We start from the raw sequence: 14067 nt of genomic DNA, 5'->3' as shown, positions 1-14067 counted from the left end.
TTTACCGTGAATTCAGTCTTCTCGAACTTGGAACATTGCCTTCACATTTGAATAGCGATGATCTTGAGCGATACGGATTGAATCGAGCCCTTCTGTATTTTTCTCTTTCGTTTGGCTAATTTCGAGAATATATTGTATAAAAGAACGGTACTTTATATCTTGAAGGCAACAATTTTCTATAGTGAATAGACTCACAGGTTGAAGCTCCTGTATGTTGTTGGTGATACTCTGTGTGTGTGTGTGTGTGTGGAGACTGCAGAGCCCAGGTGCACTGTTTGGAACAATGTAAGTGGTGATGTGGTTCAGAGCAGGACATGGCAGTGGGGTGGCTACTGCTAGCTTCTGGCTACCCCTCGTCCTTCTGGCTTTGACCAGAAGGAAGAGACACAGGTGGGCAAAACCCCACTCCTCCACTGTCACTAACTAAGCTCCATCCTCTCTTCCTCCTCTTTTTCTCTCGCTCTCTCACTCTCTTTCACCCTCCTTTGCTTCTTTCTTTCTAGCTCTCTCTTTACAGTCCCTTATTTCCCCAATCTCCTTCGTTCTCCCCTGTCTCCTCTTTCTAACTCTTTCTTTACAGTCCCTTATTTCCTCAATCTCCTTTGTTCTCTCCTGTCTCCTCTTTCTAGCTCTCTCTTTACATTCCCTTATTTCCTCAATCTCCTTCGTTCTCTCCTGTCTCCTCTTTCTAGCTCTCTCTTTACATTCCCTTATTTCCTCAATCTCCTTCGGTCTCCCCTGTCTCCTCTTTCTAACTCTTTCTTTGCACCTTTTTTCTTTGTCATTTTATTTGGATCACTAATATCTCAAATTCCTTTTAATGCTTCATTCCTCATAATGAGAGATGTCACAGTATTTGACAGATTAGTGAACCCATCATAACACCTATCACACCCTGTGAGGATTTGGCTGTATGACTGTTATGCTCTGTCATCATTGTACCCTGTAGGCAAGGGGTGTCAAACTCATTCCATGGAGGGCCTAGTGTCTGCAGGTTTTTGTTTTTCCCTAGACAACAAGTTGTGGGGAGTTCCTTACTAATTAGTGACTATAATTCATAGTCATAATTCAATGAAGTACAAGGGAGGAGCGAAAACCCGCAGACACTCAGCCCTCCGTGGAATGAGTTTGACACCTGTGCTGTAGGCCTACTCAGTGGAGACATGGGGAGCTGTAAGCAGCAATGGCTTTACATCACACTGTGTAACATTTACTGCAGTGCAGTCTGTAACATTGACTGTGGGAAACTCTGGGAGGACAGTAATCACAGTGAAACCAAGGTGAAAATACTTAAGTAAGACTGCAGCTCTGTGTCGACAAGGCAAGGGGAAGGCAGAAAGTTGTGTTGCAATACACATGAGCTGCCTTGTTTTTCTTTTGGCAGCAAACTCCTGCAATTAGAACCCCCACCATTTTGTCTGTCTATATCCCCATTTATACTTGGTGCTAACGTGGGTCCTTTGTCCTGATCTAGTCTACATTTTGATTGTGCCCACATTTCCAGAAGTGTGTCTACACATGGTATTAAAATGAGTCTGTTATCTGCCCACTGTGTCTGCATTGTGACCAGAGTTCCTGGTCCCTTCCTTTATGCAAATAATGTCACAGCTATAATATTTATATATATATTTACTGTAAGACACGTATTGATGTAATCAGCCACCTGTCACTGATTTTAGAGGCCGGAATAATGATGATTTAAATGGTTTCTCTGTTCAGATCTGTCTACACTTGTAAGATGTCCAGACACAATAAGATCACGATCAGATCACAATGTGTCTTTTGATTGTCAACACCTGTCTAAAAATGTGGGCAAAATCAGACTGTGGACAAGATCAGGACAAAGGACGCGAGTTAGAACAAGGTATAAAAGGGGCTTACTTCACCTCGTCTCCCCACCTTCGACCTTCAGTGTAGCTATTTCCTTTGTTGAAATATCCTTATTAACTCATTTGGAATAAAATATGAAACGTAATGTAAACAAACTGTAGTAATGACTGATCGTGGACTGGTACAAATGATTATTTCAAGGTATCCTCTGTCCATAAACATGGAGTTAAACTACAGTATGTAAAGAAATACTTGCCAGTAATGCGAACGGTGTCTAAAACTTTCATTTTCCAATATATGCTGAGTATATTACGCAGATGCTAACTTGTGTGTTGGTTTCATTAACAGTCATTCAACGTGCAAATAAAATGTTATACTCCAATGTTTGCAGCTAATTTTTAAAAACAGCTTTACATCACCAGAATCTTGACATACATGCATGGAGGCATGCTTCCACACAGGCTTGTAAGCATGTACACACACTCACACACTCCTCATAACTGAGCTACATTAATAAATCTTAGGGATAGCTCCCTTTTTTTCAATTTTCGCCTAAAATGACATACCCAAATCTAACTGCCTGTAGCTCAGGCCCTGAAGAAAGGATATGCATATTCTTGGTACCATTTGAAAGGAAACACTTTGAATTTTGTGGAAATGTGAATTGAATGTAGGAGAATATAACCCAGTAGATCGGTTAGAAAAAAATACACCAACTTTGAAATGCAACAGAAAGGTCCCAGTTCCAGCCATCACTCTGCTTGTAATTCCGATGGTGTCCACAAGATGGTAGCAGTGTATATGCAAAGTGTCAGACAGATAACTTGAAGTATGAGCGAACTACATGACATTTAGTGTGTCACCCAGGTACATTTGGGCAAATCGTGAAGGAGACATTTGCATTCATATTGCATTTTTCTACAAGAATATCGTCAAATCTGTATACTTGGACTTTGATTGAGCTTTTCCAGTATTAATAGCCATATTATAAGTTCAACATTTGTAAAACAACCAGTTTTCATAACTTCATAACTCTGAATATTCGTATAATTTTTGTCCAAAAGGTAAAGGCATGCTGTCGCACAAGGTTAGCAGGTACATTTTGCGGCAGGTACATTTTGCGACAGATACAGGGTTTCCGGATGCTCCCGTAAAGCTCAGCTCATTGGCTATCTAGCTAGCGTTGTTTGCCCACGATTAGTGAATATTTGACAAAGTTAGAGTCGATCAAGTGAAGACCGCCCGCGTCATCGGCGTGCCATGAAGGCATCGCTCTCTGATCAAATTTGGTGTCCTATAGGATATACTACACACCTAATGATATAGTGAAGTCTGGTTACGTTCTAGGATCTCTGAGGAATACATACGAACGTGATTTGACTGGTTGAAACAACGTTTAGGGTTAGATTTTCACATTTTTTTTTGTGTTTTAAAAGTGATCAAAATGTGACAAGTTGCAATTGTGGTGGGAATCATGGAGCCATGTCTTTGGAATGTGAAGGGGTTAAACCAAGGCCTTATACCTTTTAAAGGGTTAATTGTTTTATGATAAACTGTCTCCTCTTCAGGAGACCTCTGTGTGTTAACCCCTGTTTTGAGTGTTGTACCCTTCAGACACTATCAGAAGGTGGAAACCGCCTACGTTTGTTGTCAAACCCTGATCAGTTTCACCTGTCCTTGTCATTGTCTCCACCCGCTCCAGGTTTTGCTTGTTATCCCTGGTGTTTTTATCCCTGTGTTCCCTGTCTCTGTGCCAGTTTGTCTTGTATGTTCCAAGTCAACCAGAGTGTTTTTCCTGTGGTCCTGCCTTTTCTATTCTCTTTTACTAGTCCTCCCGGTTTTGACCCTTGCCTGTTTTCTGGACTTTACCCACCTGCCTGACCATTCTGCCTGCCCTGACCTTGAGCCTGCCTGCCACACTGTACCTCCTGGACTCTGAACTGGTTTTGACTTTTTGCCTCTCCACGACCATTCTCTTGCCTACCCCTTTTGGTTATAATAAATTTCAAAGACTCAAACCATCTGCATCTGGGTCTCACCTTGTGCCCTTATAGTTCATACTCCTCTTGTCTGGGCCCCACCTGGCTATCTGAGGTTCTGAGAATACGACTGGTTTTCTGAGAACACAAGGCTGCCGCAGGCCTGTTGAAAACGGCCACCTGTCAGAAGATGCTTAGACTCATTCACCATGTTATGACCCAAAACTTGTGATGAAAGGTCAAGTTTCGGTCAAACCCACTTCTGAGCTTTTAATTGCTGACAAGACGGTTGCTGCTGTCAGGGGGAGGTTAGATTTATTAAAATGTTGTTGCCAGGGAAAGTCACACAAGGAAGACTGGGGAGGCTATATGAGTTACAGGATGTCTTAGCTCTCTCCAGGTTCTGCAAAATGTATATTATATACAGGACTCTGTACCAACTTCTGCCTACAATTGTATTACTAAATTGACCAACAATTGCCTGACAAGTGTGAAAGAGAATGAGGTGGCCAAAGTCAGGGCTGTCCAGAGTATTTCATTTGCAACGGCTGTTAAAAGGATTGAGGGTTCGAATGGTGCTCCTGAAGAGTCCATGGTGGTGCATAGGGCTTCAATGCAGACTGCAGGGGTTGCCTTTCACGAGCAGAACCCAGATATTTTAAAGGTTAAGAAGGTGGACTTTATACTATATATACAAAAGTATGTGGACATTCCTGGATTTGGCTATTTCAGCCACACCCGTTGCTGACAGGTGTATAAAATCGAGCACACCGCCATGCAATCTCCATAGACAAACGTTGGCAGTTGAATGGCCTTACTGAAGAGCTCAGAGACTTTCAACGTGGCACCGTCATAGGAGGCCACCTTTCCAACAAGTCAGTTTGTCAAATTTCTGCCCTGCTAGAGCTGCCCCGGTCAATTGTAAACGCTGTTATTGTGAAGTGGAAACATCTAGGAGCAACAACGCCTCAGCTGCGAAGTGGTAGGCCACACAAGCTGTCAGAATGGGACCACCAAGTGCAAAAGTGTGTAGCGCGAAAAAAATCAGTTGCAACGCTTACTACCAAGTTCCAAACTGAATCTTGAAGCAACAGCACAAGAACTGTCATTGAGAGCTTTATGAAATGGGTTACCATGGCTGAGCAGCCATACATACACAAACCTGATATCACCATTCGTAATGCCAAGTGTCGGCTGGAGTGGTGTAAAGCTTGTCGCCACTGGACTCTGGAACAGTGGAAATGCGTTCTCTGGAGTGATGAATCACGCTGCACCATCTGGAGTGAGGAATCACGCTGCACCATCTGGAGTGATGAATCACATTGCACCATCTGGAGTGATGAATCACGCTGCACCATCTGGAGTGATGAATCACGTTGCACCATCTGGAGTGATGAATCACGCTGCACCATCTGGAGTGATGAATCACGCTGCACCATCTGAAGTGATGAATCACGCTGCACCATCTGGAGTGATGAATCACACTGCACCATCTGGAGTGATGAATCACGCTGCACCATCTGACAGTCTGACGGAAGAGTCTGGGTTTGACGGATGCCAAGAGAATACTACCTGTCCCTATGCATAGTGCCAACTGTAAAAGTTTGGTGGAGGAGGAAAAATGGTCTGGGTCTGTTTTTCATGGTTCGGGCCAGGCCCCTTAGTTCCAGTGTAGAGAAATCTTAACGCTACAGCATTCAATGAAATTCTAGACAATTCCCCGTCGACAACACGCTAGCAAAACGTAAACCTACTTAACAGCGCTCACTGTTGACCCTAGTGGCAGGTTTCCACATCATCTCCTAATTCCCTCAGACATGGATGGATGTCGAATACTGACTTGTATCATGGATGACCTGGCTGGAAATATAGCATGTATTTCAATAACTCTTCCATGTATGTATGTATGTATGGGTGTGAGTGTAGATGTGTGTGTGTGTGTGTGTGTGTGTGTGTGTGTGTGTGTGTGTGTGTGTGTGTGTGTGTGTGTGTGTGTGTGTGTGTGTGTGTGTGTGTGTGTGTGTGTGTGTGTGTGTGTGTGTGTGTGTGTGTGTGTGAGGGATGGTAAATATGAATATGTGTAGGAGGGTGGTAGAGAATGGGTGTGTGGATGCATAGAGTATATGTTGTGTGGGAATGTATGATAATGGATTAGTTAGTAGATGGATAGATGGTGTGTCTGAGAGGGTGGGAAAGATGGGAGGTTGGGACAAGCTTGGCTTGGTTGGGTAAGGATGGGAGGTAGGGACAAGCTTAGCTTGGGTGGGCAAGAGTGGGAAAAGATGGGAGGTTGGGACAAGCTTGGTTTGGGTGGGATAAAGGTGGAGGAAAACTGGGAGGGAGAGGGGCAGAGGGATACATTTGGGTTGGGAGAGAGGGAAGGAAGGATTTATCTATACTGCAATGTATTTGTATTTATTTTTGTGACTTTAAAACCTGCTGTAAAATGAATAAAAGTTCTGGACAGATTAGGAGACGATGTCAAGTCATAAAAAAAAAAACATGTTTTTATTTAAACTTTATTTAACTAGGCACGTCAAACACGGACGATGCTGGGCCATTTATTATTAGTCCTTGTTTGCCTTGATAGCTTAGATTCAATGGTGGTTATTGGTTATTGAGTGGAGATTGGGACGGGGTGGCTAGTAGGGCATCAGACACTTCTTTGAAGTATGTGTGTTGCCGCCCTTCACTCATCTCACTTCGGTCACAAAGTCCTTCTCTATACCATCTACTACATCTTGCCATTTTGATGTAATGTATCACTAGCCACTTTAAACAATGCCACTTTTATATGTTTACATACCCTACATTACTCATCTCATATGTATATACTGTACTCTATACCATCTACTGCATCTTGATGTAATGTATCACTAGCCACTTTAACGATGCCAATTTATATGTTTACATACCCTACATTACTCATCTCATATGTATATACTGTACTCTATACCATCTACTGCATCTTGCCTATGCCGTTCTATACCATCACTCATTCATATATTTTTATGTACATATTCTTATTCATTCCTTTACACTTGTGTGTATAAGGGAATTGTTGTGAAATTGTTAGGTTAGATTACTCGTTGGATATTACTGCATTGTCGGAACTAGAAGCAGAAGCATTTCGCTACACCCGCATTAACATCTGCTAACCATGTGTATGTGACAAATACAATTTGATTTGATTTGATTTGGTCTCTTGGTGGACCCACTCTCCTCAAGTAGAGCCCACCAGCCACTATACTTTAATTGAATTCACAAGGTATTACAAACTGATCAAAGGATTTAAGTGGCAGTCATTCTCCAATGTATTTGCAATGACATAATTCACAGATTTTTGATACATTAGGAGAGGAGTTGGAGCTTAAATGCCCTAAAAAGGCACAGCAGCTCAAAGTACAAAGAAGTACTTTATTTCATGTTTTTTTGTTTTTGTTTTGTGTGTTCTCTGTTTAATGTCTGGCCAGTATACATGTTCACATGTTCTATATTGGTAAAGTATACAATAACTATTCATTAATACTATGTCCACCGCCCTTATATGACATGTCTGCTAAAATGTGTTATCTGATTCTTCAATGATAAATGGAACAGACAAGGTTCATTTTGATTCTATACAAGTAAAGACCAACAAAAGTCAACTTATTACATGGAATGCGCACAGGCTCCATGATGGCAAAAAAAGCACAAAGTTCTTGAATATTTAAAGAGATTGTCAGCAGATGTGGTTTTGCTGCAAGAGTTACATTTAAAAATAAGGAGAAATTTAAGATTTAAAGAGGAGCTGTGTTGTTGAGGCCTATGCTGCTTCCTACCATTAGGAAATAAGAATACACCTTTTCCCCTTACATCCCAGCACACGGACCAAGAAGGCTGTTTTCTAATGTTGAATTGTACCTTACATAGTGAATAATACACATTGATTTAATTGTACATCCCCCGGGGCAAATCTGGTGTTGTTAGATGGAATTCAAGCTATATTCGATCGAATCCAGACAGAAGCTATTGTTTTATATGGAAACCTAAATCACTCATGTGGCCACTTAAACCAACATAGCAATAAAAAAAGGCAAATTCAAGGAGCCTCCAACGAGGCTAAAATATGTCATAGCTTCAAATAATTTACAGGACACCTGGAGATTGTTATTCCCAACTACAAAACTACTCCTCTTATCTGATAGTAAGAAAAGCTATTCAAGAATTGAGTTCATTTTTTCCCCCCAAAAAATCCACTCAACAATTTACTGGGTTCAAAAAGCCATGGCATATGAGATCATTCTCCTGTATCATGCATAATTACACACAAAAACAAACAGATTATGGGGAATGAACAGAGCGCATCATCAAGACCCGAAATGTATTATATACATAAATGTAAAAAGTAGAGGACAGAGAAAAGGCCACCCAAATATCCTGAAGCAAAAATATACATGTACACAAATAGAACATTATCGGACGAAATTGCTTTAGAAAGGGGCACAAGACAGGGATGTCCTCTCTCCCCCTTTCTGTTATCGCTGGCAATTGAACTGCTTGCAGAAAGAATTAGACAGGACTCATAAAATAACAACTCATGCAATCCTTTGTGGACCACAAAAAAACATCAAATACTTAAGATGCTTAATAAATGACAACAAACAACAAATATATAAAGATAACTCTATCCCATTACTCAACCATATCAAAGCAGATGCATTTAATGTGGGCAAATAAAATCTCTCTAAGTCTGACTTGCAATTGTATCACCTTGCCACCCAAGGCTTTTACTTGAGACATATTGATAAATGCACTAAAGAAGAACAATGAGTAAAAAAGGGTTAAGGGAAAGGGAAAGGGGGATACCTAGTCAGTTGTACAACTGAATGCATTCAACTGAAATGTGTCTTCCACATTTAACCCAACCCCTCTGAATCAGATATTGAAGATTTGCATACCCCCAGAATCTTTTCACGTGTCTATTTTCAAATGATAAAGATAAGAACATGAATAACTTCAAAGTTAAGAACACTATAACAATATAGAAGAACATGTAACGAACTATACAATAATAAATATCACTCCAATATCACTATCAATCACAACCCTATGGAACAATCATTGGATAGCTTTTCATAATCCACCAATAAAATGGTCCACATGGAAAACTAAAGGCATAGAAACCGTAAATGACGGTAATTGCAAATACATTTATTTCCATGACAGAATTAAGTAGTGTCACGACTTCCGCCTCATTCGGGTCCTCTCCTTGTTCGGGTGGCACTCGGCGGTTGCGTCGCCGGTATTCTAGCCATCATCGATCCACTTTTCATTTTCCATGTGTTTTGTCTTTTTTTTCTCACACATGGTTTCAATTCCCGCAATAATTTGTTGTGTATTTAACCCTCTGTTCCCCCCCATGTCTTTGTGTGGGATTGTTTATTGTAAGTGCTTGTGCGCGCGTTGCTTGATGCACGACGGGTTTTTTGTCGTGAGAAGGTGTCCGCCCTCGTCTCATGCCTCTCTGGGAAAGCATTGGAGTGGGACAATGCCGTGTGGGGAGAAGGAGATGCAGCGCTGGACCATTTAGAGGATTTCAACATCTCTTCCATCTGAGGCAGGGGACGAAGAGCGCCCAGGAGTTCGCCATGGATTTTCGGACCCTGGCCGCCGGCACGGGATGGAACGATAGGGCCCTGATCAACCACTATCGCTGCAGTAGTTTGTGCGAGGACGCCTGTCGGGAGTTGGCCTGCAGGGACAACACTCTCACTTTCGACCAGCTGGTGTATCTGTCCATTTGGCTGGATAACCTTCTGGCTACCTGCGGACGCAGCAGGCAGGGCACTCTGGCGTCATCCCGGGTGAGCCGGCACCCTTCTCACCCAGAACCCTCTGTTGCACACATGTTTTTGTATGTTTCTTTCCCTGAGTTTTTCTTGCATTCCCAGCATAAGGTGCTCGTTGATTCAGGCGCGGCTGGGAATTTTATAGACAGATCGTTCGCCCGTAGTTTAGGGATCCCTATTGTTACCGTGGCTGTGGCTTCATCGTTAAGACAATGTAAAAATCATATGCGTCATTATCTGAATATTGAAAGAACGTAGGCGATGGAGAGGAACAAAATGGTGTTATTCAAGGATATGTGGCAGAGAGTAGTGCAGGCACTGGCGATAGGTGGGAACAGGTGGGTCTGGGCAGGAGTGATGTAGTTGATGTTTGTGTGCTTCTGCATGTTGTCTTTTGTAGCCTCTGTGTATGTTTTGTTTTGTATTGTTTGAAGAAAATAAAATTAAGATAAGACACCTGCCAATATGAATCTTTAGTGTACAGTTCCTCTTTTCATTTGAGCTCATAAAGACCATTGGTCTTATGACTCTATTTATCCCATAAAAGCACAAAAATCTATCATTTCTGTGTTAATGCATTTACACCACTTTTTAGGGTCATGTCACATGGACTTTATTTGATCTTCATTACTTTTAAGGAAGAAGCTATTATGTGGCCTGTGGATATGTTACCCATGTGCTGCAACAAGGACATCTTCCATGCTTTTGGGGGGGATAAAATCACATTTTATTTGCCACATGCGCTGAATACAACAGGTGGACTTCTAGGCAGAGTTGCAAAGAAAAAGTCATATCTCAGACTGGCCAATAAAAAGAAAAGATTAAAATGGACAAAAGAACCCAGACACTGAACCGAGGAACTCTGCCTAGAATGCCAGCATCCCAGAGTCGCATCTTCACTGTTGAAGTTGAGACTGGTGTTATGCGGGTACTATTTATCTATTTATCTATTCTCAAACTAGACACTCTAATGTACTTTTGCTCAGTTGTGCACTGGGGCCTCTCACTCCTCTTTCTATTCTGGTTAGGGCCAGTTTGCACTGTTCTGTGAAGAGAGTAGTACACAGCATTGTACAAGATCTTAAGTTTCTTGGTCATTTCTCGCATGGAACAGCCTTCATTCAGAACAAGAATAGACTGACAAGTTTCAGAAGAAAGTTATTTGTTTCTGACCATTTTGAGCCTGTAATCGAACCCACAAATGCTGATGCTCCAGATACTTAACTAGACCAAAGATGGCCAGTTTTATTGCTTCTTTAATCAGAACAACAGTTTTCAGCTGTGCTAACATGATTGCAAAATGGTTTTCTAATGATCAATTAGACTTTTAAAATGATAAACTTGAATTAGCTAACACAACGTGTCATTGGAACACAGGAGTGATGGTTGCTGATAACGGGCCTCTGTATGCCTATGTAGATATTCTATAAAACATTTCTAAGTGACCCCAAACTTTTGAACAGTACTGTAGGTAGAGTTATTAAAGTGACATAGATAATATACAATAGATAATAACAGAGTTGTAGCAGTGTAAAATAGGATCTGGGTAGCCCTTTGATTAGCGTTCAGGAGTCTTATGGCTTGGGGTAGAAGCTATTTAGAAGCATCTTGGATCTCGACTTGGTGCTCCGGTACTGCTTGCCGTGTGGTAGCGAAGTGAACAGTCTATGACTAGGGTGGCTGGACTCCTTAACAATGTTTAGGGCCTTCCTATAGAGGTCCTGGATGGCAGGAAGTTTGGCCCCAGTCGATGAGAATGGGGTTGTGCTCGGTCCTCCTTTTCCTGTAGTCCACAATCATCTCCTTTGTCTGATCACATTGAGGTTGTTGTCCTTGCACCACACTGTCAGGTCTCTGACCTCCTCCCTATTGGCTGTCTCGTTTTTGTCGGTGATCAGGCCACTACCACTGTTGTGTCATCAGCAAACTTAATGATGCCGTTGGAGTCGTGCCTGGCCGTGCAGTCATGAGTGAACAGGGAGTACAGGAGAGGACTGAGCACGCACCCCTGGGGAGCCCCCGTGTTGAGGATCAGCGTGGCGGATGTGTTGTTACCTACCCTTACAACTTGGGGGCGGCCCCTTCAGCAAGTACAGGATCCAGTTGCAGAGGGAGGTGTCCTTAGCTTAGTGATGAGCTTTGAGGGCACTACTGGTGTTTAAAGGTGAGCTGTAGTCAATGACTAGCATTCTCACATAGGTGTTCCTTTTTTTTATTTTTTTTTACCCATTTTTCTCCCCAATTTCGTAGTATCCAATTGTTGTAGTAGCTACTATCTTGTCTCATCGCTACAACTCCCGTACAGGCTCGGGAGAGACGAAGGTTGAAAGTCATGCGTCCTCCGATACACAACCAACCAAGCCGCTGCTTCTTTAACACAGCGCACATCCAACCCGGAAGCCAGCCGCACCAATGCGCCGGAGGAAACACTGTGCACCTGGCCACCTTGGCTAGCGTACACTGCGCCCAGCCCGCCACAGGAGTCGCTGGTGCGCGATGAGACAAGGACACCCCTACCGACCAAACCCTCCCTAACCCGGGCGATGCTAGGCCAATTGTGCGTCGCCCCACGGACCTCCCGGTCGCGGCCGGTTACGACAGAGCCTGGGCGCGAACCCAGGACTCTGATGGCACAGCTGGCGCTGCAGTACAGCGCCCTTAACCACTGCGCCACCCGGGAGGCCCCATAGGTGTTCCTTTTGTCCATGTGTGAAAGGGCAGTGTGGAGTGCAATAGAGATTGCATCATCTGTGGATCTGTTGGGGCAGTATGCAAAAAATGGCTACAGACGCGAGTGCTACTGGTCGGTAGTCATTTAGGCAGGTTACCTTAGTGTTCTTGGGCACAGGGACTATGGTGGTCTGAGCATAGACCCGAGCATAGAAGTAATTTAGCTCATCTGGTAGGCTCGTGTCACTGGCCAGCTCTTAGCTGTGCTTCCCTTTGTAGTCTGTAATAGTTTGCAAGCCCTGCCACGTCCGACGAGCGTCAGAGCTGGTGTAGTACGATTCCTTTCTAGTCCTGTATTGACGCTTTGCCTGTTTGATGGTTCATCAGAGGGCATAGCGGGATTTCGTATAAGCTTCCAGTTTAGTGTCCTGCTCCTTGAAAGCGACAGCTCTACCCTTTAGCTCAGTGATGTTGCCTGTAATCCATGGCTTCTGGTTGGGGTATGTACGTACAGTCACTGTGGGGACAACGCCATCAATGCACTTATTGATGAAGCCAGTGACTGATGTGGTGTACTCCTCAATTCCATCAGAAGAATCCCAGAACATATTCCAGTCTGTGTTAGCAAAACAGTCCTGTAGCTTAGCATCTGCTTCATCTGATCACTTTTTTATAGACCGAGTCACTGGTGCTTCCTGCTTTCCTGCTTGTAAGCAGGAGTCAGGAGGATAGAATTATGGTCAGATTTGACATGGAGTCATCTGTGAAATTCAGCATGGCTTCTGGGAACTTCCACTATACAGAAGTCCATTCATGTCAAGTGCATTCCACTCCTTGGAAACTGAAATTATATAAATTTCTGATTTGGCTTGAAATAAGAGAAAGTATATTATGTGAATAACCTTTACCTTAAGCTAGTATCTTTCCCTCTAAACTAAGAATCAGCCTTCAACTGTGATAGAAGGATTGTTTTATTAGAAAGAAAACATGAAAATGTTCTTGAATGTGGGAATGAAGTTGAATAAAGATGTCTCCTTTGCTCTATAATGGTTTAGATCTGGGAAAATGGAAGTAATAGTGTAGAAAATAAAAAACGTTTTACCACAGTCGGCCTTCTTTGTTCAGGTCAAGTAGTTAGGCCTCATCAAATCCAATTTTATTTGTCACATCCCCCGAATTCTACCTTACCCCTGAAATGCTTACTTACGAGTCCTTAATAACCAACAATGCAGAGTATTTAAAAGTAAAACTTGTTAAATAAACTAAAGGAAAATTTGTAACACAATAAAATAACAATAACAAGGCTATGTACAAGAGGTACCGGTACCGAGTCAATGTGCAGGGTTACGGTGTAGTCAAGGTAATTAAGGTAATATGTACATGTAGGTAGGGGTAAAATGACTATGCATAGATAATAAACAGAGAGTAGCAGCAGTGTGAGTGAAGAGTGTGAAGGAATGTGAATGTATATATATATATAGTCCAGGTACCCTTTTGATGAACTGTTCAGCAGTCTTATGGCTAGGAGCTGTTAATGTCAGTGAAACTCTGCTTAACGATATCTGTGGCATTTCATTGAAATTAGCTTCGGGCAACTAAGAACATAGATACACAATGCATCTTCTGTTAAATTTTGGAAATGCCCAGATGAGTTAACTTGAAAGTTTCTTGGGTTGTTTTTCCCATATCATCACACGTCACTTCTAAACTGGTTCACATAATTGAGTCATTAGAGCTGACGAACTTGAATAGCCTCC

Source organism: Oncorhynchus clarkii, chromosome 2 (genome assembly GCF_045791955.1).
Source record: "Oncorhynchus clarkii lewisi isolate Uvic-CL-2024 chromosome 2, UVic_Ocla_1.0, whole genome shotgun sequence".
Lineage (NCBI taxonomy): Eukaryota > Metazoa > Chordata > Actinopteri > Salmoniformes > Salmonidae > Oncorhynchus > Oncorhynchus clarkii.
Note: the sequence above shows the minus strand (reverse complement) of the source record.